Source organism: Dipodomys merriami, unplaced genomic scaffold (assembly GCF_024711535.1).
Source record: "Dipodomys merriami isolate MVZ:Mamm:240054 unplaced genomic scaffold, mDipMer1.0.p SCAF_338, whole genome shotgun sequence".
Lineage (NCBI taxonomy): Eukaryota > Metazoa > Chordata > Mammalia > Rodentia > Heteromyidae > Dipodomys > Dipodomys merriami.
In genome coordinates, this window is record NW_027204915.1 from 373,577 (window position 1) to 399,058 (window position 25,482).

The 25,482-nt window shown below is 43.6% G+C and overlaps 1 pseudogene; it reads left to right on the forward strand.

The window, feature by feature from the left end:
- LOC138803206 (chromodomain Y-like protein) overlaps positions 1-25,249 on the forward strand; it is a 37,501-nt pseudogene extending 12,252 nt beyond the window's left edge.
- Positions 25,250-25,482: the final 233 nt, after the last annotated feature.

The window sequence follows — 25,482 nt, forward strand, 5'->3', positions numbered from 1 at the left end:
TGTCTGCCTTGAAGAACTGACTTAATATAAAGAACAAGGTTTAGTGAGATTTCTGATAAATGTTTACTTATAGTAGATCCTTTTCCCCCCAGGAGAGGCTGCTTAGTCAACCTGTGGATTAGCAGAACATTCCACACTCTTCAGATGCTTATGACCTGTCCAAGACTGTGCTCAAATGCCAGCCTCACTTAGGGTGATGTTCAGAACCTTGCAAGGCTTTCTGCTGAGGAACAGGTCCCCTGCCACTGTGTTCATCCTTCTTGCCTCTCTTGAAGGGTGGTGAGTCAGCCATACCTGTGCCCTCCAGCATTAGCTCGTGTGCTATGTGCACTGCGTGGAAGTAAAAAAGCAGTGGAAACTGTAGTGTCCTGTGGGCAATTTTCATGAAGATTTCATCTCTTGAGAAGGGAGACTCTACCCACTGCTTGTTTACCTGGAGCCCAGAAGCTCTGGGTCTGGTTTTCAGCACTGCCAGGGAAACACAGAAGGAAGTCATCATTTCGACCCATTCTCCCCTCCTCACCCTGCATGTGCATCTGGGAGCCTGTTGTTGGAATGGTAAATCCAGACACTTTCCTCTGAAACCAAAATGAAAACCTGGGACAAAATTAAAGTCAGTGTAAAGTGAATAAGCATGTATCGATTTATGCACTATTACATGTAAAAACAAAAGAATGTTCACTTCCTTCATGCAGTCATTCGAAGTCATGTGTCAGACTCACTCAGCATGGCAATAATTTTGGGAACATCAAAGTCCTGGCTGCTTTGTCTCTTATAGTTATATCCACATGGTGAAATGTGATATCCAGCAGTAATAGCTTAGCCATTAGAACATGGGCTCTGTCTCAGGAACAAGTCACTTTTTGTAACTCAGAGAGGAAAAGAAACCCCAGACAGCCATTCTATGCCTGGCTCACTTCCATAAGATTAACAATTACTTGGCCTTATTTATGGCTCATTTTCTTGCATATGAAGAGTTCACACATGGGAGCTGGCTTTAGAGGATAGAGTGCAGATAAAGGAAGTTAAAACAATAACCTCAAACACAAAGTAGACCTTTTCTAGTTCACATTTTTGGAGTCCATATGATTCTGAATGAGGTTATGTCTTTCTCATAATAGCTCAACCCATCTGCCCATTGGATCATGACTCTACACAATTCATAATTAGTGTCTACTAGCACATGTGCCACAGGATCTGGGGTTTGAGAGTAACCATCCTCATTGTTGACATTGGGGGATGAGGCTCCCTCTGTCTGCTTGCATCATGTTTCACATCTCAACACTCTCCTTCCTTTCAGGCCAATGAAATGATGCTCAGTGGTTGGAAGCTGACCTCACAGGAGACTTGTGGCAAAGGCCTGGTCTCCCAGGTTTCTGGCCAGGGAAGTCATGGTTCTAGTCATGGAGCTTGCTTCCTGTAATACAGTTGTTCATGTAGTTGTTTCTTTTACATGTTAGTTTTTAAAAAAATAAAACCTTGGGTTGGGAAGGTGGCCTAGTGGTAGAGTGCTTGCCTAGCATGCATGAAGCCCTGAGTTTGATTCTTCAGTAACCACATATCCAGAAAAAGCTGGAAGTGTTGCAGTGGCTCAAGTGTTAGTATGCTAGCTTTAAGCAAAAAATGCTTAGGGACAGTGCACAGGCATTGAGTTCAGGCCCCAGGAATTGCAAAAGTGAACAAATTGTCGATCAGCTTTTACCACTTCAGGCCATAAAAAAGGGTACCAAGGCTCAGGACTGTTGCTACAAGAGTTCATGTCTTCCCACAAACAGAGGGATAAGGCTCCTGTCTCTCACTTTCCAGTACCCAGAAAACCCTAAAATGGTGAATGGATCAATAAAATGTGGTATACATGTATGAGGTTACACACATATATATATATGTATGTATGTATATATGAGGTTACATACATATATATATATGTATGTATGTATGAGGTTACATACATGTATACCACATTTTATATACATATATGTATATATAGATATAAATATATATACATATATATGTGTGTATATGTACATATATACATATATATAAATGTATGTATGAACACACACACACACACACACACACACACACACAAACAGAGAGAAATCCCACTCATCCATCAGAGAGCATGATAGACTACCATTTGTAATAATGTGGAAAGACTGGGAAAGAATTATATTATGGGAAGTAATCCAGACCCAGAGAACACAAGCTGCATGGTTTCCCTTATTTGTGGCTGCTAGAATGTTCCAATAAACCCAAAAGCAAATACATTCAGTTGTATGCTAATAGTTACAGATGAATTAACTGAAGTATAGTAGACTCAATGAAGAGCAGAAATAGTGTGGTATTTTTTCCTCTAAAGAAATGTTTAATGGTCTGCCAAGAAAACAACAACTCTCAAAGTTTGTCTGGCAATCCATTCACTTGTTAATAACTTAGTAATTAAGGATGCTCTCACCAGAGTGGGCAAGAGTAAACGTAGTAGTCACACACATTTTAGTGACTAAAATTCCAAAGCTTACTGACATCACAAATAAATGTATCATGTTTAAAATTTTAATCTATTTCTATTTCCTGACTTGCCACACCAAGAATTATTGTCTTACAAGGGAATATGAAAATAAAAACATCCATTTGTGGAAATGAACATGAGATTAGTTGTTCTTTCTTAGAAGTTTGTCTCAATGAAAACAAAGAATTAAACTTAAATGCTGAGGAAAATAAATGTTATTACTTCATTATACCATAAAAGAATGTAAACTGTGAGCAAGGTAAATATGACAGGCAAAAATAAGGCAAATAATAGAGTTTCAGTGAAGTAAATTTCTTTTTTCTCATTGCTATCTAAAACTCTCCATCTCTGTGTTCTTCTAGTACACAGCTGAGAATCTTGCAGACCTCTTAAGGACCAGAGCAGAATGGACAATCTCCACACAGGCCAGATGAACACAGTGAGTTGACAAGTACCCAAGGAGTGGGTGTTTCAATATGGAAAACTGTTGGAATAATTATTGTTTCCTCATAATCCAGACAAATGTTCACGCCAAGGTCCAAAAATGTCGAAGTCAGGCTTATAAAGGCCACAGGTGAAAAAGAAATAATCTAACATGGAAGTTAAATGTTTCAAACAGGAATGTGGTAATGCATGACTGTAATCCTAGAACTCTGGAATGTGAGGCAGGAGGATCTTCACTTTTAGTCCAGCTAGGCAATAAAGTCAGGTCCTGCCTTAGGAAGCTCAGGTTTCCTACTATCACTTGCCAAAGAATAACTACTTGCACTAGAAGCACCATCTGAAATTTCCATGGCACCCTCTCCATCTTCACATTCACTGCCTTTACTGGTTTCTTCTCTGTCACTGTCCATTTTCTAGTCAATCAACTGCAGTTCATCTCCCTTGGCCCTATCTTCTTTCTGTACACAAATTGTTCCTGCCAATAGTGCCAATCCCATTGTTTCTCTGTATTTTAAACAGTGTCCTATCTTCATCTGATTGATCATTTTCACTGGATCTCCATGGTATACTTGTGAGCTCAATTACTAGATGTGGTTGTTTCTTTGGTCTTGGAGATAATTCAATATTTCAATAATTCAATATTTCAGATGTCTTGAAATTCCTCTCCAAACTTGAGCCATGCTTCAGAGAGGGAAGCATCAGCTGTGCCCATTCTCCTAAGACTTGTTCTTCTGACCTGTGGTGGACTCTTTTGAAAAGGATGGGTACTCTATGTCCCACTTCCTTTTCCACTTGGATCTGCTGGTGCCATCACCAGAGACATAGTATCAGCCTATGAGAGAATAAGACAAAAACCAATAAAGGAATCACAAGGAAAGTATATGGTGTTCAGTGTGAAAATAGAAAATTCATAGTGAAGCAAAACTTATGCAGGTCAAAGCTCCATTTTCAGAGGCCATGAAGGTCAAGCCATCATACTAGTTCTTCATGTCTGTGTGTAACATATATCCTCATGCTCTTCTGTGGTCATGTAGATCATACAGACCACCAGGAGTCACTGGAAGTACAGGACACATTGGTGCAGGGGTGGAGGGGTTCTCCTGGAGGCCTTTTTTGGCACTGACAGGCCAGCGATGAGGGCAAGAAGGAGGCAGCAGTAGTTGCAGGGATTACTGCCAATTATTAGATATTAAATTATGTCTCCATTTAATGATGTGTCCCAGTTGAACAATTAATAAAGCATTAATTAATAATTACTCAATATCCCATTATTGTTTATCATATATGTACATATACACATATATATTTACATACTTTATAGAATGAGACAGATGTCTTATATAATTAAATTATGCATCATGTGTCACTACCTATTATTCGATATTTAATTATGTCTCCATGTAATTTTTTATTCTGGTAATGCTTAATAAAATATTAATAAAACTTAATATACTTCCTATAATTGTTGCATCTAATTTAATATAGAATGATTCACTAATTCAACCCTTTATCATTTATTGTAGTGACAATTATTCCACCTATGACATTTATTACATTTATGACATCCTATTACATAGCATATAGATTTGCATCCAAATTATACATCCTACCTGACACTGAGCACTTTCAAAGAAAAAGAAAATATGTCATGCTTAGCTTCTCACTCCAAGATTATACTTTTGGCAGTGCTGGGAACTAAATTCAGGGCCTAGAAGTTCATGAATGGGTGATAGTAAGCACAGCAGCCAATTCAGCTCCTAGCCAGTTGCCAGACCCTGAAATAGAGCCCCATCTGTTGACTCAATATTGTGCTTAGTGTAGCTATTCATTAAATTTTTTGTTTCATTCATCTATTTGCCATTTATTTTATTGACTGTTATTACACATGGAATATTTATTACATTTATTACAGAGGATATAGATTTGCCTGTGTATGAAACTTCACATCTGACATCCAGGACTTTCACAGAAAAGGAAAACATGTGTCGCCATGGGCTTCTTACTCCACAATTCAATTTTTGTGAGTGCTGGCATCTGAACTCACAGCCTACAAGGCCCAATTCATGAATGGGTGAGTGTCAGCATGCTAGCCTGGTGCATATTGAGCCCACAAGTAGTTTCCATCACCTGAGATCGAGCCCCAGGGTTTGAAAAATAAGAACAGATTAACATGCAGATGGTAGTGCACAAATAAATATAGATCTTTATAGAGTGCCAGAGATGTCTATACAATATTCAGTTATATATGCTACATTCCTACCAATTCTTGGGTACTTATTATGCCTCCATGTAATTAATATTGTTTTCATCCTTAATGAATTATTAATTAAATCAACCACTGTCCCAAAATAATTGCATCCATGTAATTAATAGTATTCTTTTAGTGTGCCAAAAATATTCATTAAACTCCATTGGCCTCCTAAAATCACTCTAACCTTGACATTCATAACCTTCCATCAGTATTCCTATGAATAGGAACGAGACTTTTAGGATCTCCCACCATTGGTAAGGGTCAGGACCGGGCTTCCCACCCAGGGCCTATGTTGCCATGTTGGCCTATGGCTTCCCTGATAGCCCGCCAGCCTTCAGCAATGCTAGGTTACTAACACTTTTCAACTGTGTCATTCAGACCCAGGAAGGTCACCTTGCAAAGAAAACAAATGTAAAACTTGCAGCCATATGCAAGTTGCCGAGATTTTTTTCTAGTGTTTTTTTTTTTTTCCTGGCAGCCTTTGGGGCCCAGGAACCCAGGTTTGGCTGTGGGTCCAGTGGCTGCACCCTAGCCTAGAGTGATTGAAGCTGAGACAGAGTTGCTGCGACCTGAGTCCAAGCCCTGTGCTTGACAAAATAAAAATGCATACATATATACATACATACATACATATATGCATACATACATACATTAAAATATCTAAAATATTTTTTGAGGCTCCTTGGCTTGGAATTCATGCCATTTTTTTCTGCCAGGCCTGGGATTTGAACTCAGGGTCTGGGTAAATCTGCAGCATTGTGGGGGAAGGGGGAGGTCATCATGCTGGAAGACAAGAAAGTCAGGCCTGTCTCCAGAGCCTGAATTCAAGTCCTAGCACTCGTATACATTTTAAATACATGATTTATATTTACATACACATGTTTACTGCATATTGCAGTTAGTGTAGTTATTCATTTTATTTTGTTTTATTTATTATATATTTTAGTGAGTATGATTACACATATAATATTTTTTACATCCTATTACATAGGACATAGATTTGCCTGTGTATTAGACATCATTCCTGAGACCCCGGATTTTCACCAATTAGGAAAACAAGTGGGACAATTGGCTTCTTCCATCAGGATTAAGTTTTTGGCAGTTCTGTGATTTGAACTCTGGGCCTAGAAGGCCCACTTTATGAATGGGTCAATATTAGCACACCAGTCTGATGCAAGTGAAGTTATCGGGCAACTTTGAGGACCTGAGATCAAGCTCTAGGAGTGGCCACTATATAAACACATAGATGTGTAGATTTCAGTGTATGTGTGTATTTACGTATGTATATGCATCCATAAATGTATGCAGAGACAGATAGACATTTATGTAGATTCTAGTGTATAACTCTATATAAAGTGATGTCTATATCTTACTTTTATATATTCTACTACTACCAATTATTTGGTCTAAAATTATGCCTCCATTAATTAATCACAGTACAAAACTTAATAAATATTAAATTAATCAATGACCTGTATTTATTGCATACAAACTTATAGAATGACTAGCTAATCAGTAATTCAATTAGTACATTTCAAACATCCTATTAGTGTTCCTATACATGGAACAATTTTCCTAGGATCTTCAGCAGTGTGTAGGTGCCAGTCCCAGAATCCAACTCAGGGCCTAGGTGTGTGAGTTGAGCTTCACTAACAGCCCACCAGCCTTCAGTCATGCAAGGTCACGTTCAATTTTCAAGCCAAGTCATTGAGACCCAGGATGGTCACAGTGCAAAGGAAACAAGGTAAAACAGTTATGTAAAACCTCCTGGTTTTTTCCTCCTAAATTCGTGTTGGTTTGATTTTTTTTACCAGTGCTGGGAGTTGTACTTGGGTCCTAGGATCCCTGGATCATCTGTGGGTGTAAAAGCTGCACCCCAGCCTAGAGTAATCATGGTTTAAGGCACAATAAAATGCTTCCTTGAGCAAAAAGAGCTCAGGGAAAATGTCTAGGTTCACAGTTCAAGCCTCAGGACCTGCAACACAAAAAAAGAGCCAGTAACTCCATGTGTCTGTGTATGAATGCATGTATTTCTATTGGTGAACATCCAGATTCTCTATGAAGAAAAGCACCCAGCTAGGAAATTTGCTTTGAATAGAATGATTTCATAGCACAGAGAGGGCTTTCAAAACAGTGCATGTGCCGGGGCTCCCCTCACTGTTCCCAGTGTAGCCTGAATGTTTCTGTGCACCCCAGGCTGCTGGAGGAAGTCTGCCTCATTGCTGGAACAGGCAGACAAAAAGCCTCACTCCTGTACAGCTTTGTAACAATTCATCTGGGGGCAATTGGTGAGGATGAATATAGGTGGGCTCTGAAGTCCAGGAGAAAAAGGTCTCTTTGTACCCCAAGGTCTTTCTCTCCCCAGTGCTGTGTTTTGACAGGAAGTTTTCATTTGTGCCACCTCCCATGGCAGGCCTGGGTGATGTCTCTGAGCTCTTCAGCTCAAGCTCTACCACTTGAGCTACAGCACTCCTTCAGGCTTTCTGGTGGTTCACTGGAGATAACCATCTCAAGGAATTTCCTGCCCAGGCTGGTTTGGAATGTGATCCTCAGCTCTCTGCCTCCTGAGTAGCTAGGATGACAGGCACGAGTCAGCAGTGCTGTCTTCCACTTCAAGTTGCTAAGTGGTGAGTAGGAGATAATAGTCTCATGGGACCTTTTGTGTCCGGGATAGTTTTGAACCCAGATCCTCAGATCTCAGCTTCCTGAGTAGGCAGGATGACAGACCTCAGCTACAGATACCTAGGGTCCTTGGCTCTACATGATAGGGCACTAGCCATGAGCCCAATAGGGAAGGGTCAGTGCCTAGACCCTGAGTTCAACATTCACAACCGAGAAAAATAATCCAGGAGAAAACTCATTAGAGTTCAATACATACATAATTTTGGCCCTGACATGGGGACATATTTGAGCCTCAACTTTCTCATGTGCACAATCATCTTACTTGTGGAGCTCTTACAAGGACCAGATGAAAGAATGCACCCTGTGAAGGACTCAGCACAAAATACATCATGAAGTTCTCATCACATAGCTGTATCCCACAAGCTGTCATTAGAATTAGGGTGTTTTCATCAGTATCACCATTCTTTCAGAAACATGTCACAAACTGCACAAAGTTCACATCTAATGGTTTAAAGTGGTGGGGAGTTTTGTGTGTGTGTGGGGGAGTTAGCCATGGGGATTGCACTCAAAGTTGGGGCTACTGTCCTAAGATCTTTAGCTCAAGGCTACAGCTCTAACACTTTGAGCCACAGCTCAGAGTTTCTCAGACTTCCTGCCAGGGCTGGGTTTTAAACCCACCAGTGTCAGATCTCAGACCCCGGGTATCTTAGATGACAGGAGTGAATGAGCCAGTAGCATCTGGTTCCATGGAGCTGGGTTGCAGTGGTTTATCTCTGGCTAAGTCAGGTTAGATGGAAGCTCTCAACACCAGACTGCCAGCTTGCTCTGTGGTGAGGTATTTGCAGTCCTATCCTTATATCATTGTGCTCAGAACATTCTTTTCTTTGGTGCCAGTCTTGGGTCTTGAGTAAGTGTCTAGACACAGTCCCTAAGCTTTTATGCTCAAAGCTAGTGCTCAACTGCTTGAGCGACAGCACGACTTCTGAATTTTTCTGTGCATGTGGTAGTGAGGAATAGAAACCAGGGCTTTGTATGTACTAGGGAGCACTCTACCACTGAGCCCCAGGAGTGACAAGTTTATAAACAAATAAATGTGTAGATTGGTAGATAGATAGATAGATAGATAGATAGATAGATAGATAGATAGATAGATAGATAGATAGATAGATGTATATGTATAAAACAAGAGTGATGCCTGTATATTATGAAATTGCATATATGATATTACTACTAACTATTGGCAACTAAATTATTCCTTCCTTTTTTAAGTATCATGATTGAATACATAATAAAGTAGTAATTGAAAATTAGTTAATGTAGTATAATTGTGTATAATCTTATAATATGAAAATCATACACTAACTTCTAATTTAATTGTTGCTTTCATAACATTCCATTTGTACGGATGTATCATTGGAATGTATTTCTTTGAACCTCCCACCATTCATTAGTGGCAGTCCTGGGATTTGACCTCCAGGCCTAGGTTGCCAGTTTTGGCTATGGCTTCCCTAATAGCCCGCCAAACATCAGCAATGCAAGGTCATTTGCACTTTCTGGGCCTTGTCATTTAGACCCAGGATGGTCACAACACAAAGGAAAAAAATTAGTAAAACCACCTCCTTGAACTTCAAAGTTTTATCCTTCTCCTTAATTTTTATTTTTTTGCCAGCCCCAGATTTGAACTCGGGTCCTAGGATCCCAGAGTCAGCTGTGGCAGAGGTGCCAAGACCTAAGTGCTTGGCCAAAAAAATAAAATAAAATAAAATAAAATAAAATAAAATAAAAAAATAAATAATAAGGCCCTGGCTTGGAATTTACACCATTTTTCTGGCAGGCCTGGGATTTTAACTCAGGGCCTGGGTAACTCTGTGGCATTGTCCTTGAAGATAAGAAATTCAAATCAGGTCCCAGGGCCTGAATTCAAGCCTCAGCACTGGAAAAAATAATATTCATATGTGAGATCTATTTACATACATGGGTTTACTGCATATGACGTTTACTACCCTTATTTATTTAGTATTGTTACACATATAACACTTCATTTATTATATCATATCACCTAGATTATATTTGCATATGGATTATACATTATACTGAGACCCAGGACTTTTACACAAAAGGAAAAAAATGTGTCAAAGTTGGCTTCTTACTCCACGAATAAATATTTGGCCATGCTGGGATTTCAACTCATGGCCTACAATGCCCAATCCATAAATGGGGTCACAGTCTTAGCACACCAGCCTCCAGAAAACAGAGCTGCCAGGAAGTTCTGAAGACCTTTGATCAAGCCACAGTAATGCCCAATATATACATTAATAGATATGTATATGTATATATGTGTGTGTGTGTGTATATATATATGTATATAGATATAGATATATACTGAGAGAGAGGGAATGTGATGATATTAAATTATATATATATAATTATCGATTATTAGTTATTACATTATGCCACCATTTAATGAAGTATCATGGTTGAATACTTATATACACATTACTTAAAAATTAGTCAAAATCCTTCAATTAGGGGAATCATACCATGGTGCTAGAATGGAAGATATAAATCCAATAATATTTGTGTGGCATTCTAAAATAGAATCATGAATTAACTGCAAATTTAATTATTACTTTTATAATATTTCATTAGAATTCACACGAATAGGAATGAGTTTGTCAGGATCTCCCTCCATTTGTGGGTGGCAATCCTAGCAATCGAACTCCAGGGTAGTTTACATCGTATGCAAACCATTGGAATGACACAGTGAAGATTTCAGATTGTCATGGTTAAAAAAGAACAAGAAAAGAAAGCTAGGTGTCAGCGGCTTCTGCCTGTAATCCTAGCTCCTCAGGAGGCTCAGATGTAGAGAATGCCAACTTGAATTCAGCCAGGGCAGGAAAGTAGGCGACACTTATTTCTAAGAGATCATAGGGAAAAAAAAAAAAACATGAGTGGGATCATGACTCAAGTTGCAGAGTACTGCCCTTGAGCAAAAGGAACTCAGGGACAGGGCCTAGGTTCATAGTTCAACCCCAGACCTGCCCCCTGTCCAAAAAAAGGCAGCAGTAACTCCATGTCTTTGTGTATGGATGGATGATGGGCATTCAGCAGGATGTCCATGCTCAGCCCACCCAACTTGGGCAAGCTGGGACAAGCCCTCAGAGTTCCTAGGCTGTAGGAATGGTCGAAGGTTCTGGATCTATATTATCTATCCCTCTGTAGTATGTGAGCCTAGAACTGTGGGGCCTGGTGGCTCTCATTCATTCATCATTCCTCATTGCCGAGTCACAGACTGGTCCCAAATCTCGGCAAAGATATGAAATAGTCAGCGATTTCTATGCCAAATGGGGTAAGCCAATAAATCCCAACCTCATAACTCTTGTTACAATTCAGCCTTGGGCTGCGAATGTGGCTTAGCGGTAGAGTGCTTACCTAGCACGCACAAAGCTCTGGGTTCGATTTCTCAGTACCACAGAAACAGAGAAAGCCAAAAGTGGCACTGTGGCTAGCCTTGAGCAAAAGAAGCTCAGGAGCATGCCCAGACCCTGAGTTCAAGCCTGATGACCGGCAAAAAAAAAAAAGTGAGCCTGGTGAGACATATTCTTCTGGGACTCAAGTGGTAGAGTGCTAGCCTTGAATGAAAAAAACTGAGGGACAGAGCCCAGGACCTGAGTTCAAGCCCTAGTACCAAGATGCACCCACACACACAGGAAGGTGGTAATGATGAGCTGAGTCAGAACTGGGGGAAGTCCTGAGGCATAGTCATAGTAAGCTCTCAAGCCAGATCATGTGGTTTCTCCCTAAGTCCTTCTTGGGCTGAGGGGTCTGGGCCAAGGCAGTAAGTTCCAGGGAACCCGCCCCTCCATCCATGCATGGGGCCACAGGACCAAGGAAAAGAACACTACAAATGATCCTTTGTAGTTGGCCCATGATTGCAGACCTTCATTTGCCCCCAAACACTGGTGAGGAAAGAAGGGCTCTGAGTCCTGGGACTCCAGGTTGCTGCTAGAAGTAGCAGCTAGCTAGCTGTGGATTTGTAAGCACACAAATCTTTCATGAGCCCAACTCAATATCCCCTCCCCCGAGGTGTGCCTGACAGATTTGCACTCTTGTGATCCCTGCATGAGCGGGCATTACCTGCCGTGCCATCTTGCAGCTTTTGCCCCTCCTGGCCCAGATCTCAGCCTCCTGAATAGCTAGGAAAATGAGAGCTTGAGCTATCACTATCCTTCTTGGCAAAAGACAGAGTACCTCTCTACCAGCCTAGCACCCATCTACAGTTACCACTCCTACTCCACCCCTACTCCTCCAGGCTGCAGAGGGGTCATATCCTACCCTGAGGTCGAAGAAATATGATCAGGTTTGAGCTTTATGCTCTCCACATAGTCAGGGTCTTCTGGGAGCTGAAGTGTACTGTAGTTCAAGTGGTAGAGCACCAATCTTATGTAAACAAGCTAAAGGATACCACCTAGGCTCTGAGTTCAAGCCCCGGTAAATTCACAAACACACACACACACACACACACACACACACACAAAGCACACACAAAAACATCCTTAGTAGGTCCCAATGTCTTATACCAGCAATCCTAGCTACGTAAGAAGCTGAGCTCTTAGGATGGCAGCTTGAAGCCAGCCCAGGCAGGAAAGTCTGTGAGACTCTTCTCTCCACTAAACTACTAAAAAAGATGAAAGGTGAGCTGTGGTTCAAGTGGTAGAGTGTTAGCTTTGAGCAAGGGAAGCTCAAGGACAGTGCCTAGGCCCTGAGTTCCAAATATAAGATTTTTTTAAGACACACTTTGCCCCCACTCCACCCCCAATCAGGCCATAAATCCAGATTTTGGGCACCCTGGATCTCACTTCCACTCCTGCCACTTTCACAGCACTGCCACAAGGGTCGGTGTGGGGACAGCACTGGATTAAGAAGTGAACGTAGCATTACAAAGAATTCTAAGAGGGGGGACACAACCTGAAGAAAGCAACCAGGAACTGGGGCCTGCCCCAAACAGGTGTTACTCAAAGTCTAACTGAGCAAGCACAGGAGGAAAGGAAAGAAGAAAAACTTAGGAAAACGGAATGGCAGGGACAACAATGCATCTCTCTATACTTTCTCTTAATATAAATGGGCTGAATTCGCCAATTAAAAGAAAACAAACTGAGGACTGGATCAGAAAACAAGACCCATCCATCTGTTGCCTTCAGGAGACCCACCTCTCAGCCAAACATACAAACAAACTCAGAGTGAAGGGGTGGAAAAGGATCTACCAATCAAACGCCCCCAGTAAGAAAGCAGGTGTAGCTATCCTGATATCTGACAAAATAAACTTTTCATTAAAATCAGTACAGAAAGACAAGGACGGACACTACATATTAATAAAGGGAACAATCCAAGAGGAGGATATAACCATCATCAACTTATATGCCCCAAATATTGGTGCACCCAGATATGTCAAACAAATGCTCTCAAACTTACAGAATAAAATAGATCCCAATACGATAATAGTAGGAGACTTTAACACACCACTCTCACCAAAGGACAGGTCTACCAACCAGAGTATTGGCAAAGAAGCCACCGAATTAAGAGAGGCCATACTCCAAGCGGAATTAACTGACATCTACTGAGTATTTCACCCTAAAACAACACAGTACACATTCTTCTCAGCAGCTCACGGAACTTTCTCCAAAATAGACCATATCATAGTTCATGCAAGGAACTTAAGCAAATACAAAGGGATCGACATAATCCCCTGTATCCTATCTGACCACAGTGGAATCAAGCTAGCTCTCAATAACAAAGCATACCGCAGAAATTTCTCTAATACATGGAAATTGAACAGCACACTCCTTTACAATGCCTGGATAACAGAAGAGATCAGAGAAGAAATAAAGCATTTCCTACAACTCAATGAAAATGAAAACACCTCACAAAGAAACTTGTGGGACACAGCAAAAGCAGTCCTGAGGGGCAAATTTATTGCCCTCAGTGCCCACATCAAGAGAATGGAGACCAACCAAGTAAATAATCTCATGTTGCAATTAAAACAGCTAGAAAAACAAGAAAAAATGGGACCTAAAGCTACTAGATGAAGCCAGATAACCAAATTAAAAGCAGAGATTAACCAATTAGAAAATCAGAAAACCATAACCAAAATAAACCAAACAAAAAGCTGGTTCTTTGAAAAAATAAACAAAATTGATGGCCCATTGGCTAGATTAATTAAAAAAAGAAGAGAGGAAACGCATACTAATAGGATTAGGGATGCCACGGGAAACATTACAACACGTACCCAAGATATCCAAACAATTCTAACAGACTACTTTCAAAAGCTATACTCTCTAAAGGAAGAAAATTGGGCAGAAATGGATGCATTTTTAGAGAAATACAAGTTGCCCAAACTGAGCAAAGATGAAGTTAACCAATTAAATAAGCCAATATCCTATAATGAGATACAGGAAGCTATCAAAAGTCTTCCAACAAAAAAAAGCCCAGGACCAGATGGATTCACAGCAGAATTCTATAAGACCTTTAAACAAGAACTAATACCCATACTCCTCAAGCTCTTCAGAGAAATAGAGAAGGAGGGAGCTATCCCAAACTCATTCTACAAAGCCAATATCACACTCATCCCCAAACCAGGCAAAGACCCAACCAAAAAGGAGAACTACAGGCCAATCTCCTTGATGAACACAGATGCAAAGATCCTTAAAAGATTCTAGCTAACAGAATCCAGAAACACATTAAAAAAAAAATTCACTATGACCAGGTAGGCTTCATCCCAGAGACACAGGGATGGTTTAACATACGTAAGTCAATAAATGTAATTCAACATATCAACAGAGCCAAGGTCAAGAATCACATGATTATCGCCACAGATGCAGAAAAGGTCTTTGACAAAATTCAACATTCATTCATGCTAAAAGCTCTGGAGAAAATAGGAATAGAAGGAACATTTCTAAAAACAATAAAAGCCATTTATGACAGACCAATAGCCAATATTATACTTAATGGAGAAAAGCTACAACCAATTCTCCTAAAATCAGGAACAAGGCAAGGATGCCCACTTTCTCCACTCCTCTTCAATATAGTCCTAGAACCCTTAGCCAGGGCAATAAGGCAAGAAAAAGACATTAAAGGGATCCGCATAGGGAAAGAAGAAGTTAAACTATCCCTTTTTGCAGACCACATGATACTATACCTCCACGATCCCAAAAACTCCATCCCCAAACTCTTAGAAATCATAAATCACTTCGGCAAAATAGCAGGATACAAAATAAACCCACAAAAATCAGTTGCCTTCCTATACACTGATAATGTACAGGAAGAGAGGGAAATAAAGGGAGCAACCCCATTCACAATAACCTCCCCAAAAATAAAATATTTAGGAATTAACCTGACCAAAGATGTAAAAGAACTATTTAATGAGAACTATAAAAAGTTAAAGAAAGAAATTGCAGAAGACACTAGGAAATGGAAAGACCTCCCATGCTCTTGGATAGGCCGACTTAATATAGTAAAGATGGTAATACTTCCAAAACTAATATACAAATTCAACGCAATTCCTATTAAAATCCCAATGACGTACATCACTGAAATACAGAAAACAGTCCAAAAATTCATATGGAACAACAAAAGACCTAGAATAGCCAAAACAATTCTAGGGGATAAAGACAATATGGGAGGGCTATCCATGCCGAACTTCAAACTCTACTACAGAGGTATAATAACAAAGATAGCATGGTACTGGCACAAAAACAGACCCGAAGACCAATGAAACAGAATAGAAGATCCAGAAATAAATCCACAGGCCTACAGCCAGCTGATATTCGACAAAGGAGCCAAAGACATACAATGGAAGAAACACAGCCTCTTCAACCGCTGGTGCTGGGAAAACTGGGCAGCCACATGCAGAAAACTAAAAGTGGACCCCAGCCTATCACCATGCACCAACATCAACTCAAAATGGATTAAAGACCTTAACATTAAACCTGAATCTCTGAAACTACTGCAGGACAGAGTAGGAGAGACACTTGAACTAATAGGCACAGGAAGGAACTTCCTGAACAGAGTCCCAGGGTCACAACAAATTGGAGAGAGACTCGACAAATGGGACTACCTTAAAATAAAAAGCTTCTGCACAGATAAAGCTATTGCAACCAAGCTAGAAAGACAACCAACTAATTGGGAAAAAATATTTACCAGCAATATATCAGACAAGGGGTTAACATCCTGTATATACAGGGAACTCAAGAAACTAATCCCTCCCAAACCTAACAAACCAATTACTAAATGGGCAAGGGAACTAAAGAGGGACTTCTCAAATGAAGAAATAAAAATGGCAAAGAAACACATGAGGAAATGTTCATCATCCCTGGTGGTGAAGGAAATGCAAATAAAGACAACCCTGAGATACCACCTTACCCCAGTCAGAATGTCCCACATCCACAAATCAGCCAACGACAAATGCTGGAGGGGATGTGGAGAACGAGGAACGCTATTACACTGCTGGTGGGAATGTACACTTATACAACCACTTTGGAAAGCAGTCTGGAGTGTCCTTAGAAAGCTAAAGATTGACCTCCCTTACGACCCAGTCATACCACTTCTAGGCATCTACCCTGAACAACAGGAACCAATATACAAGGACACGTGCACCTCCATGTTTATTGCAGCACTGTTTGCAATAGCTAGGATATGGAAACAACCTAGATGCCCCACCACAGATGAATGGATCCAAAAATTGTGGTATCTATACACAATGGAATATTATGCAGCCATTAGAAATGACAAAATAATGGCATTTGCAGGGAAATGGATGGAGCTAGAAGGAATTATGTTGAGCGAGGTAAGCCAAGAACGAAGAGACAAACAGTACATGGTCTCCCTGATAAGTGGATGCTAAATCCAAAATGTTAGGTGATATGACAAAACTAACAGGACTTAAGAAACAAAGAACTCCCACTCATCTGGTTGAACCACTACCAAATATCCCCATGCTGCTGATCACATATATGGTATATAACATGTGAGCACCGTTATATATTACAGACTGTGATAGACAATTTGTTCCAGGAAAGTTAGAATGAACTTGTGACTTTAAATGAGCATCATTATTCCACAATACTGTGAATTTCCGGAAATTATGTAATCACTTAATCACAATCAAAAAAAAAAAGAACCTCGGGGAAGGGAGGGAGGGAGGGGATGGTAGGGGGAAAATAATGGGGGGGGTAACAATGTTCAAGAGGAAGTGTACTCATTACCTCACTCATGTAACTGTAACCCTCTGTATAGTATCTTTACAATAAATTTTTTTTTTTAAAAAAAGAAGTGAATGTACAACAAGGGGGACATAGCCAGGTCAAGGCTAATGACCCAGAACATTGAGGTATTGGCCATACTAGTCTCTCATGCCCCAGTTCCCTGGACCTAGAATCTAAATGTGTGCATCTGTATTCTGGGCATCCAGAATTCTCTAGAAGGACCTGAGCAGCCAAGCTGTGGGGAGGGGGTGGGGAATAGACTTTCCTGTGACAAGGTATGTTGATATTTCCTAGACACTGACGGATACTTCCAAGCCACCTTGGCCTCACCTCACATGTAGCCCCGGATCCTCCTTGCTTGGATGGCCTTCAATCAGCTATCAAGCTCGAGTTGGCCAGAGCCACCGGAAAACTTCCATCTCCCACACTACTGCCAGCGTGCAGGGAGGGACGTGCAGCCAGAGACCCAGCTGAGGAAAAGGCAAGACATCGCATGACTGAGGCCTCCCAGAGGCAGGAGAGACCCTATGCTAGCTGGCCATGCTGATCCAGAATCCAGAATCCCCTGGAGGTGCCCAAAGATTTGGACAGGCCGGACTTGGGCCCCAAAGAAAAACTGGAATGCAGGCCTCTGGCAATTTAGGACTCATTGTAGACCCTGATAGGGGGCTAAAGGGCAAGGTCAGTGTGGAGGAGGGGCACCATCCAAGGTCAGAAAGAGGCAGACAGGCACCCAGGAAGGAGACAGAGAGAGATGAAGGAAAAATACACACACACACACACACACACAGCCCAAGGCCTCAGCAGTCCCTGAGCACCCTGAACATCCCACACCCAAGAAGATGGCACTACCATCCTCAGACCAAGTGTAGACAAAACTCAGGACATCTCACACATCTGGAATGGCTCATAACACATCTTGGTATTTCCTAAATGTACATACCACTATGCAGAAAACTCAGCTACTTTTTTTTTGGTTGTCAGTCATGGGGTTTGAACTCTGGGACTGCACGCAGTCCCTTAGCTCTTGAGCTGAAGGTGGGCGCTCTACCACTGAAGCCACAGTACCACTTCAGGCTTTCTAGTGGTTCACTGGAGATAAAGTCTCACATATTTTCCTGCCCAAGCTGGCTTTGAACCATGATCCTCAGATCTCAGCCTCCTGAGTAGCTAGGATGACAGTTGTGAGCCACGGGCAACGACCGGCTTCAGCCACCTTCTAATACCAAGGGAAAACCCAACTCATCAAGACATAAACCACATGTAACCCTACACTTCAGACTTTGTCACCAGCATCCAAAACCATGAATGGAGAGCATATAATTGACACTGCGATCCCACGCCTGCTCCCATTCACCCACTCCATGCCTGCCACAGGCCACAACCTCTGGTGTTCTTGGTAAGGCACCACCCACCCTGTTACAGCTTCATACTGGAGCAAACCCAGGGAGGCCAGCATCTGGTCTCCCAACCATAGCAACCCCACTGCTTCAACATCTCTTGCAAGCAAGGAAGGGATGCCTTTCTTTCTTTCCTGATTTTTTTTCTGTTTTCTTTTATTTTTCTTCTTTCTTGTTTGAGGGGCTTGAACTCAGGGCTTGGATACTATCCCTGAGGTCGATTTTTCTTTAAGGCCAGTACTCTACCACTTGAGCCACAGTGCCAATTCCAGTTGGATTGGAGATGAGCCTCTCATGGTACTTTCTTGCCTGGGTTGGGAAATGAGATCCTCTGGATCTCAGCCTCCCGAGTGGCCAGGATGACAGGTGTGGGAGGAGAGGGGTGAGCGACTGGCTTAAGGTGTCTAGTCCTTCAGAATTTCCACCTACTCCTCCTAGAAGCTACCACCTAGACACCCCTCTACCTCCCTCAGGGACAGCAAAGGAAGGCTCAGAATCTGGGTGGGGCCATGGGGATTAAAGGGCCCCCTCACATCACTAGCCCTCTCTAAGCTCCCATCTGCCTCCTCCTGATTGCCTGGTCTTCCAGGGCAGATCAGACCCACAAGGAGTTCTGGGGCCTGCCCTATATCCTCCTGCCCCACCCAACCGATACCTGAGGATTTCTAGGGCCAGCTGCTCCATGTGCCAGTGGAAGACCTTGGGAGGTTTGCTGATAACCGGGCACAGGGGTGCCCAGGGAAAAAAGGAGTATCCATCTCCCCTCTGTCAAAGGAGACACAAAGCACAGATGGATCTACTGAGAGCTTCAGGGCATAGCCATCCACCTGTCACCAAGGTCCCTTAGAGAACTGTTTTATGGTGACAGCCCTGGGGCCTGACATTGGGGCCCAGCGATGTCCCCGACTTTCTTTGTCTCAAGGGGAGTGCTCTTTCACCTGAGCCGTGGTGCCACTTCCAGCTTTTTCTGTGTATGCAGGACCTTGGAATCCAACCTGTGCTTTCCTGCGTGCTAGGTGAGCCCTCTACTTTTAAGATACAATCCCAGCCCTGGATAACTGTTCTTCTATGACCCCTCAGAACTATCTCGGGATAGTCTCACACATCTATCCCAAGTCACACATCTATACCGAGTCTCTCACCAGCAGCCCTGGCTGGAAATGAGCATGCTCTGCTGTGTTGTCCATCATACTCAGCACTTTTGCTCTCTGTGCTTCCGGGCAGATCCTCCTTGTTAAGCGAGATCCCCTTTTCAAGTGCTGCCTCCAAGAAGACCATTCTGATCACCTTGGCAGAGCTGCCAGCCTTGTCAGGCTCTGCCTTCCAGCCAGTGTGTGTTGATAGTGCACGAAGGGAAAGGCGTGGATTCCATCACCGGATTTCTGAAGGCCCTGATACACCACCCAGGGACAGGTGTTGTATCACACTCCATGAGTGGGGGCTCATGGCCAGGGCAATCTGTGGGCCATAAGATGGGGCCATTTCTCCATGTGGGCTTGAGCTGAGGATCTGGGAGCTCTCTCTCTGAGTTTTATTGTTCAAGGCTGGTGCTCTACCACTTGAGCCACAGCTCCACTTCTAGCTTTTTGGTGGTTCCATGGAATGTAGAGTCCCACGGGCTTTCCAGCTTATGGCTGGCTTCAAGCTGTGACCCTCAGCTCTCAGCCTCCTGAGTAGCCAGGATGACAGGCATGAGCCTGAGCCTCAGGTGATGGGCACCAAAGGCTTTTTGTTTTGCTCCTGTTTATCTCCTGTCAACTAGCAAGCCCAATTTAAAATAATCAGTTACAGGGGATCAAAACTCTCTCCTAGGTCAGTTAATCCAAGGAGATAAAGTGTCTTTGAAAAAGGCTACTCTGAGTTGGCTTAGGGGTGTTTGTGTGTTCATATGTGTTTGTGTGTGTGTGTGTGTGTGTGTGTGTGTGTGTGTGTGTGTGTGTGTGTGTGTAAAAGTGTCCAGGATACCTACCCTCATCTCTGCGGTGCCTCATCCTCCTAGTAGGGAGTGCATCCAGGATCCTGACCCCAAGGAAGGGGGGGGCAGGGTACCTAAGGTCACATCCAGGGGGATGATCGGAATTCTGTCCTGCAGCCTAAGCCTAGACAGATAAAGGAGAGAAGGAGAGGTTTAGGGGAACAACAAGGGGAGCCCCTTACCTTTGGCTACAAGTACCAGCAGAAGACTGTATCCATCTTTCTTCATAGTCAGATAAAAGGTGTACACTGTTCATTTATTTTATGATGCTTCTTTTGTTCAAGGCTGAGGCTCTACCACTTGAGTCTCAGCACTACATCTGGCTTTTTTGTGTGTGGTTTTGGGGAGCTAGGTGGTTTATGGGAGATAAGATTCTCACGCACTTTCCTGTCCGGGTTACTCTGAGCCACAACCATCAGACCTCAGCCTCCCAAAGAGCCAGGATGATGGGTGGGAGCCATGAGCTCCTGACTGCCACGATCCATTTATAATCCCTTAGGCCCAGGGCTGGGTCACCCACACTACACCTCCTTTGTGGGAGTAGGAAGCAGACATGAGTGGGTTTGATACTTCAACAGCCTACCTATCTTTGAGCATTGTTCTGGGTCAGTCTGATGGAGGCTTTATCCTTATCCACAGCAATGACTTGGCTCTGTCACAAGAACAAATGTCCCCTGGAAGGTGTCAGGTCTGGGGTATTTCCTCTGAACCCCTCCCCCCTAATCAAAATGACACTCTCCAGCAAAGGGTAGTACACTCAGAGTGTTTTTATTGTCTTATAGCCAGGGTCTTGTCAGATAAGTGGGGGTATAGGTCAGAGGCCCTGGATTGTGCTGGGCAGGGGGACAAGGTGACACCTTCTCATCCACTTTCCTTCAACAGTGTAGCAGAGGGATGTGGGGAAGGACTCACGGGATGGACAATGAAAAACCATCATGGTCTAACCGGGGCACAGAAGGGCTTACCTCATGAAACTGGTTCAACAGGCTGAGCAAAACAACTCCTGAATCACAGCCCACCCCCAGAATGAGAGGGTCACTGTGGGTTCCAGCCACATGGGGATGCTGGGCTACCTCCTCCAGCACCCATTCAACCAGTTCCTGAGAGAGAGAAAGAGAGAAGGAGAGAGAGAAAGAGAAGGAGAGGGAGAGAGAGGGGGGAGGGGAAGAGAGAGGGAGAGGGAGAGGGAGAGGGAGAGGGAGAGAGAGAGAGAGAGAGAGAGAGAGAGAGAGAGGACCAGATTTACACTTAACCCAGGTGCCAGTGGCTCAGGCCTATAATCCTACCTACACAGGAGGCTGAGATATGAAGATCATGGCTCATAGCTGGCCCTGGCAGGAAGATCTGTGAGACACTTATCCTCAAAGAACCAACAGAAAACCGGAAGTGATGCGGTGGCTCATGTGGTAGAGCGCTAGCCTTGATCTGAGGAGCTCAGGGAAAGCATCCAGATCCAGAATTCAAACCCCACAAATGACAAGAAGTGGACTTTGCACGACAAGAAGTGGACTGAATAACACCCACTGTCCTAGGAAGCATGGCAGGTAAATCAGGTCAAGCTTCCTGTCAGCTGGGGGTCATGAGTAGTTCACCTGGCTTCACTATGACTCATTTTCCCCAGCTTCAAGACTGAATACAGTGAAGGATCCCCTTCCTCATGGGAATAGGGTAATGATGACAGAGAGACATGTTTTGTTTCATATTCCCACACCTGTTGCACAATTAAAAACAGACTCCATCTGAGTCCTTTCTGGTAACTTCCTGTCATATAATCACAGAATTGTTGAGAACTGTATCTGACACCTGCTCCCTCTGTGCCTGGCACTGCTCCGAAGATCCCTCCTTATTTCCTCACAACTGTCCCGTGAGGAAACTGAGGGCTGATGGTCAACATCCAACCCAGAGCTTCACCTGTGGTGAAGAATCGGCTGCCGTGAACTAAGAGTTTGGGACAATCCATCTAAAATGATGACACACGCACACAAACACACCTCCACCATCCTTTTCAGGCAAAGATGTTTTACTTTTTTTCTTTTTGTTGGTTGTGGGGCTTGAACTCTGGGCCTGGGTGCTATCCCTGAGCTCTTCGGCTCAAGTCCAGCACTCTACTACTTGAGCCACAGCACCACTTCCGGTTTTCTGGTGCTTTATTGGAGAGAAGAGTTGAGGGTCTTTCCTGCCCAAGCTGGCTTTTACCCATGATCCTAAGATTCAGCTCCTGAGTACTTAGGATGACAGCCATGAGCCACTGGCACCCAGCCAAAGATGCTTTTCCATACCTGTCATCCTATCCCCTCAGGAGACTGAGATCTGATGACTGCAATTAAATGCCACTCTTGGCAGCAAAGTCATTGAGAACTCTTATCTCCAATTAAACACCCAAAAACATTGCAAGTGAAGCTCTGGCTCAAATGGTAGAGTGCTAGCTTTGAGCATGAAAAAGGGATGGGACCCAGGCCCTAGTTTTAAGCTTTTTCTGGCATAGACCCACTAAAAAAGGGAAAAAGGTGAGCACACAGGAGCTCAAAGCTCACACATAATACTCCAGACTCACAGAATAGATCCCATCCTGCTCTGTGTCTCTAGATTCTATGTCCTAGCTCATGGCAGTCTTAAATGGGACTGACCATGCACCAAGTCAGGACATTCAAGTACAATCTCATACTGAGAATCCCGTGACCTCATCCAGGACTCAAGAACTCTCACTGTACTGCCTTGACACTGGGCAGTCAGGTGAGATCTAGTTATCCAACCAAAGGATATAGGAATGAATGAATTTCTCAGCCAAGGAATGCAGACTGGAGGGCTCTAGGTCCCTCTCTCTTGGGAAGGAGGAAAGGGCTGATCCATCTCAGCAATATTCCTGGGTTTGAGTATCCTCAAAGAAACAACCCTGCTCAGAGCCCAGTGCCTCTGGTTTTCTCACCAGCCTCGACCTTCAGTCAACCTTCTCTAAATCCCACATATGCCCTCTAGACTAAAGGCTGAGCCAGCAAGGAGACCCACCTCTACCTCTGAGAATGGCAGTCACGGGGCCCTAGAGTCCCATAGAAGAAGTCTGGGGGCAACACGGGTCTGACTCCTGCCCTCACAGGCTGTCCTGTGCCAGTGGCCTGGTTACCTCTGTCTCTGATCGAGGAATGAGCTCTGGGGTGTCATCTTAAGATTGACCCAGCAAAAATTACAGTCCCCAAGGATGTACTGCACAGGCATACTGCAGAGGACGACAGCAAGGTCGTCAACGGTGAACTCAGAGTGCCAGGACTTTTAATAGCCATGGGGCTGGGTTGAAAGCTCTATCACTGATGGTCTAGGTTATCAGATGAGGTCATGGCTTCAATGGCCTGACACACCTGATCTGAGATTGTCCTCCCTCTTCATCTTCCTGCTTATCCCTTGCTACCACCCTCTGGACACTCCCTCTCCCTATCCTCCCTAGCCTTTGGACACTTTCTTCTTAAATGATCAGAAAATAAACTCAGTGAGCCAGGGGAGATTGAAACTCCATGGCCCACCCTGAGCACTAGGGTCTACCCCAGGCTGTTTCCCTCTGCAGTCAGCGACCACTCAGATCCTGGATGCCATGAAGTTGCTGAGGGAACAGTGGCTTGCTCCTACATACTGGCTTTGGGCTCTGAAAATGTCTCCACAGAGATTGTGAATGGTTGGCTCCCTTGATCCAAGAACTCCAAACCAAGGCCTGCATGATCCCTTCTTCCTTCCTTTCCTCCTTTTCTCCTTCCGTCCTTCCCTCCATTCTCTTTACTCTATTCGTGTCACTCCTGGGCCTTAAAATCAGAGACTGGGTGTTGTCCCTGAGCCTTTTTACTCAAGGCCAACAGTCTATGGCTTGAGCCACTCATCCACTTCTGGCATTTTCTTTTTGGTAGTTAGTTGGAGATAAGAGTCTTATAGGCTTTCCTGCATGGGCTTTAAGCCTAAATTATCCCATCTCAGGCTCCTAAGTAGCTAGGATGACAGGAGTGAAGCAATGGTATCCAGCTCAAACCAAGATTTCTTCATGTGCCTTGGAACCAGCAATGGAACCTTTCATCTTGTATGATCCCCCCCCCCCAAGGCTTGGCACACACTATAACGGTTTGTTGGATAAATAAATGAGCATCTGTCTATGACAATACTACAGAAAAGTCCCATCTAATTCAGGTAAGCATCCTGGGTGGGGGCAAAGCCTGATGTACCTCTCCAACAGTTCTTCCTCCTGCCTCTTCCCACCCTCCTGGTGCCACCGCACTTAACTGTTTTGGTTCCAAGGACATGAGCCATGATGTCCTCACTGGATTCCAGGGCCTCTGAGACGCTTATCTTCTTAAAGATCTCTGTCCAGCCACTGACCAGCTCTGTGGCACTCCATTCTCCACTCAGGTGTGAACAAGGTTGCTGAGAGGTAAACACCAGGCTCAAGGGACCTCCACTCCACTCCCTGGGGCAGACAGGATGGTCCACTATATCCGGCCCCCAAGTTTCATGTTGCAGAGAAAGGATCCTTGAGGCATCCTAGGTCTCTGAATCTCCCAGATTCCGGTGCAGGTGCTGGGAATTCTCTGCTCACAGCTGGCTGGCTGTGGATGGTGAGGTCACAATCTCTGCTCCCCAAGACATCCTCAACTGTGGTGGTCACCCTAGAGAGAGCCAGGGAATAATCAGCAGCTGCTGGAGAAAGGTAGTCAAGGCACGACGTTCGTAGCAGGAAACCATCTGTCTCGGAAACTCTGCCTGTACCGCTTTGAAAGTCATTGTTTGGTGGCTGAAATGGTCCATCTAATTTGACCCAGAATCCCAGGCGTTAGTAGAAATTGCCAGCTTCAAGAAAAAACCCTGGAAAAGCTGGCATTTCACTTGTCCCAATCAAACTTAATGAGTTCCAAAATCAGTAGTCCCCTTTTCCTTCTAGACAGCCTTCAGCAGGTTACAGAAAATGGCATTCAGAGAGCCTTAGCTAACTGCCATGTCCTGATCCCAAGCAGGCTCCAGCAGGGGGAACACACTTGCCTACCATTGCC